Source organism: Poecilia latipinna, unplaced genomic scaffold (assembly GCF_001443285.1).
Source record: "Poecilia latipinna isolate Pla-1442-1.1 unplaced genomic scaffold, P_latipinna-1.0 Scaffold380, whole genome shotgun sequence".
Classification (NCBI taxonomy): domain Eukaryota; kingdom Metazoa; phylum Chordata; class Actinopteri; order Cyprinodontiformes; family Poeciliidae; genus Poecilia; species Poecilia latipinna.
Genome location: NW_015112996.1, coordinates 179,674 through 185,176, shown reverse-complemented (window position 1 = coordinate 185,176; position 5,503 = coordinate 179,674). Strand labels below are relative to the sequence as shown.

At 37.4% G+C, this 5,503-nt stretch overlaps 1 long non-coding RNA gene across 1 annotated transcript in view; it reads left to right on the top strand.

The window, feature by feature from the left end:
- The first annotated feature begins 1,913 nt into the window (after positions 1-1,913).
- The window catches only part of LOC106950131 (uncharacterized), a 24,034-nt gene continuing 20,444 nt past the window's right edge, over positions 1,914-5,503 (top strand). The window contains exon 1 of the long non-coding RNA XR_001425553.1: positions 1,914-2,164. This is a non-coding gene — a long non-coding RNA (uncharacterized LOC106950131). The remainder of the gene's footprint in view (positions 2,165-5,503) is intronic.

Genomic DNA, 5,503 nt, shown 5'->3' with positions numbered 1-5,503 from the left:
AAACATGTTAAGTCGAATGTGTTTGAGAACGACGCAGCTAGAACACAAAATTACAAAATGAAGTGTAACTGAAAGTAGCTTTTCATCAAGGGTGTACATATTTAACATAAGTTTATTCTAGTTCTATTTAATAATGCTTTACATGGATGTATGTGTGCTGAGAGCAGGTGGTGAGTGGCAGTCTGGGGATTACTGTCGGGACGAATAAATAGGTCTGGAATAGGAGGGAGGATCACAAAAGAGATGGATTTTCTAATGATTTGCACCTGGCACAAAACTGTTTTAGTAATGAGTGTTCCTATAGGGAATCACTCAAGTGCCAAATTGGTACCTGGAAGATGCTATAATTATTTACCACTTTAAATCACTATGATATAAAATGGAATTTAAGGACACAGAGCTTAAAAATGATCAAGGATTCATATACCTGTGTTTACTTATACACAGATATAGATTATAGCTTACAGATACACCAATGAGTCATCAATAACTTAGAATTGTCTTTCTCCCTTTTTCTATCAGCTCTAGTCAGTGATTATTAGCATTTAAAATCTTCTGTCATTTATGCTTTTCATTAAATGCACAAGAACTAAGAACTCCCACTGTTTTCAGTCTATGAGAGCATCAACCAAAACCATATACTTTATTGAACTATTGAGTGCAATAAAAACAAAATAATGGTGAGGAACATATTTTTATGCAAAAATGGGAATGTTGTTGTAATTCCTTAATTTTCTTTTGGATTCAAAGTTTGGATTCAAAGTTCATTTGTTGAGTTCTCCAGGAACTCAACAAAGACCCACAATCATTTTCACCCTGCAAAAGCCTGATTTGTCAATTTCTAATTAACATAAGTAAAAACATAATGGAAAATATAAATTGCAGACTCGTTCACCAGGATGTGTTTTACCCTGAAGTCCCTTAAATAACTCAGTCTATTTTAAAGTAGTACTTTTATAATATTAATACATTTGTATTATTGTTAGTTTCCTTAGAATTTAGATTTTTGCTTGGATAATTATGTTTAAATACTCCAGCCATTCTTAATTATCTTTCTAATTTGGCAATTGAGCAAATATGTCACTCACAAGCCTCATTTTGTATTTTTTAAATGTGAAAATATATCTTGATATATGTAAAATCCTAAAATATGTTATCTAATTTCACCTTGAGCTAATATTGCACATGTATTTTTCAGTGTGACTCAGGAAAAGGTAATGAGAAGGAGGGAGCCATCCCACTGACTTCAGACAGGTGAGAAAAGGAAGATTAGCTTCAGAAAAGGAATAAAAAAGATCAAAAGAAAAGTCTTGGTTTTGTTCAGGTGGAGAAAAGACAAGGCAGAATGGCTAAGAAGAGCGGCTTGGTTACCAGGGAGTCTTTAAATATCAGTAATGGCGGAATTATCAAATTTTATGTCTAAAAGTGCAATTTTCATGATCACATTGTGTAGATGTGAAAGCTGGTAAAATACACTTTCACAGACAGGGCTGTGCTCTTGTGCTCATAATTGAATTTTGTTTTTGGTAACATTTGTAGTAAACAAAAACAAGTTGCCAGCAAAAAAAATATGTCTGGTCCAGCTGCAGTTGAAACCAGCTGTAGCGAATTACAATCACACAAAGAATGAAAATTGACTGAGAAGGCAATGACTCTTTGAAATCAACACCAGGGTGTGACTGTTTAAAGCACCAACCAATGCATGCAACCATACCAGAAAATGAAAGGCAACATTTAGGATAATCTAGAACTTTCACTCATCAGCAGAAATCAAACAATGACAGACAAGGTCTTCTCCCAGGATAGAGATCTTTTATTTAAAACCTCAAAACAATTAATATTTTTACTTGAACCAATTCAATTTAAGCAGTTGTGATATCTCAATATGACATTTTTAAGCGTACCAATGCCATTAAAATAACTTCAGTGCTCCATGATGGCACAAGAGCCAGGAGGCTGAACAACCCTGAACAAATCACACGGCCCCTCAGTGCTGAGCACAATCACTTGATTAATGACTGAAGTAGCTGTCAGAAAGCCTCTGAGAGGGTTTTGGCAGAGGTACAGTCCACAGACACAATCCATTAAACTGAGACGAAACAGCATTTAATTAAACACAAAGATGAAATAACATGGATAAAATAGGACACGAGTCCCGTTGGTGGTAAGTGTCAGACAATGCTGTTATTTACTAATTCATGTTTTTAGCATTTTGTGGAAAGGAAAGTCCACCGAAGCGTGTCATGTGCTTCTGAGAATTCTAGAGAAAAATTGTTAACCCTCTCAGGAAATGCTGTAGATCAAATCCTGATGGGCTACTGGGCTACTGAGACAGCATTCAGAGCTGGACCCAATTCATCTACAAATCACCAGATCCTCATGACAGTCAGAGGTTGTCTTCGCATAGAATCATGATTCTGCCTGGCATCGGCAAAAAACCTCTGATCTTTTTTCATTCAGATCTGAATGAAAAAAGAATTTCATCAGAGTCAAGTGCAGTATTGTCGTAACACTTGTGGATCACCTCTCTGGTCCAGATCTGTAATCCAGATCATTCTGGTAATGGGCCAGGCCCGTTTGCAGGCCTGAGCCAAATGCTCGTCTAGATTTGGCTCAGGGCCAATGTAGATAACTTTCGGTGTTCCCTCTTCAAATTCTTTTCCTACTTCAGAAAGTCTCTCCTGGAATGGTATACTGGCATCTGAGGAAATGCAGCCTGAACACTTTCTACTACAAACCTTGTAACACTTCAACTCAATTTGTTGTTTCAGTGGACAGGGAAGGGAGCTGTGGGGCTGATATGAGACTCTGCTGCTAACTCTGACAAAAACACCCAAAAAATGGCTTGTACACCACAGAACACAACTAGGCGCCTAATTAATGCACCAAGGACCTTGATACAATTACAGTTAGATGGACGAATGGATATTTGGGCCAAAGCAGTTTATCCACAATATGGTTCAGCACCTGCTACCTTAGCCTGGTGCACATGTGTGTGTGCCTCATTGCAGTTGGTGTATTAGTTTTACTCTATCCGGTGGCCTTACTCTATCTCTGAGGCTTGACGCAGTCACCCTTAGGTGATTCGTTCAAGTTTTGGGCCAAATGCAACCAAACAAACAGCTGAGTTTCATTGCATCATTTTGGATCTGACAGTAGGCTCTCTAAAACATACAGAGCACATCAATGAAGTGGTGAAGAGATGACTTGGACAATAACAGCCCCCCTATTACTGTAGCTATAATAGCTTTGACAGCAGGGAGATTGTGTTGTCATGGCATCAAAAAAAAAAAAAACCCAAAAAAAACACTTAAGGATAACACTGAGAAGAGTGAATTTTCTTTTCTTTTTGCTCCAATAAAGCTTTAAAGGGATGGCTTCATGTAGGTTCCAGACACATGGTGCTATTTTGTAGTAACCATATTTTTGATAAATATGCATATATAAATATGCATATATCAAACACAATGTAGCAGAAATTTTAATTTACAGTTTGAGGTCTTGAAATTGGCATCTGTCTCTTTAAGAAGCTCCTATTCTTTCCAACAGCACATTATCACAACAATACTTTTTCCATTCTGCCATGTACAACAGTTCTTAGGAGCGTTGGACTCAGAAGCAGTTTGTGTAATGAGCTCAGCAGACTTGCAGTTCTGCCAGGTGTTTGCTAATTGTTGCTGGCTAGTCTGGAGGAGCTGAGTGGAGAAGCTGACATGGGGGGAGGTGTTCTGTGCGTGGGAAACTCATCTTGGAGATTGAATCTCCAAGCAAGGACTCTGTGAAAATAGAGTATTTGGGCCCTCCTGAATGGCTATCAAGGGAAATTCAAGGATTTTTCAAACATGCATGAACGAATCAAGGCAATGCTCCAGGTATGTTATTGATGAGGAGATAACTAGTCTGGAGGAGCATGTCATTATAACATGACACAAATCTCAAAAAGTCGATTTTGTATAATAATTTCTCTGGGTTTCAGAGAGGGAGCGAGAAAAGCTGCCTCCTGCCTCTGATAAGTTACGAATGAGCAAAGGAGCTGAATGAGTGAAGCTGCTGTTACATAAGCACATTACTCCATGCATGCATGTCCAGCTCGCTCACATACACACATAAAAGCAACACCGAGTTGCATTCTGCTGCTTGCAGTCTATCATTAACCTTGACAGTATTTCCACTGTGACCCCACTGCTGTTCATCAGTACATTTTAGACTGAAATAGGTTAAATATCAATACAAGGCTTGATGTGTGTCAGAAAGTAAATTATTAAGATTCCTTATGTGACTTTTTCTCCTCTGGTTAACGTGTTGTTTCTCATTACACATAGTATATCTGGCTAATTTAAGCTTAGCTTGGTGCATTTACTCAGCAAGCTCAAACTCAACCAACAGAAAGATGATTGAGCTTCAAAACGCTATTATAAATCTTCTACTCTTATAATTATTCTTATTATCCCAGCTGTTTGAATTCTTACATCCAGTTGATGTATGTGATCAAGTGAAACAACTGCAGACTAGATGTCTGTTTCATGGTTTTGCTGTAGGTTTGTATAATTTTGTAGAAAATTCCAGGCCAGCCATTTTGACTAATGATATCAAATATTTTTGCAAAATCCCCACCACATGGCTGCTTCACCTTTTCACAATTTTACAACCTTGTAGCCATAAACTTCAGATTGTTTTGCTGGGATTTAGTGTGACTGACCAACACAAAGAAGTGCATACTTATAATATTACTTAAAATATTGTTTGCTGCTCTTCCCTTTTTTGGTAACTAGGCATGTACTACGGTATTAATATCACTGTTTGGCTTATTGGTAGTACAGTATAACCAGTTTGCGTCACACTTAGCTGGTGAATAGCTGAGCCCACAATTTCTTCTGAATATTACAAACGCTACCAAAGTATCACCAGTGGTTTTTGTGCCACAGTTTGGGAACCATAGCCATAAAGCATTTATATATATTTGATTTAAATACAGAGGAGCAGCATGTTAGTCTGCTCAGAGTAGATTTCCACCTTTATCATGATTCTACAAGACAGTTTGACTCAGAGGTCACAGATTTTATCAAGGCTTTCAAAGGAAGTCATATTGATTTATGTTAAGTCCTGCCTTCAGGTTTAATGCTGACGACACAACTTCTGACCTAGCTAGATGATGATATATTATTGATCACTGTTTCCACTGTTCCACAGTTTCTTCAACTGTTAATTCTTTTGCATATTACAAATTTTTAAAATATATAAATGATTTACAGTTCTGTTCAGAAGTTCATGTAGGTACACCCGCTTCGGATATTATCATCCCATAGAATGGCCATTATCAGTGGTTATCAGCCAAATTGAATGGATAACATCCGAAGCGGGTGGTAGGTACCATGAGCATGAATGTCATTTCTTGGCCACTGAGCATGCATTTGATTACTTAATTTAATAACGTAAAATGATTATGAATATTTCTATGAATGGCAAAAACAACAATTGTGTGTGCAGGTTTAAATTTATTGTA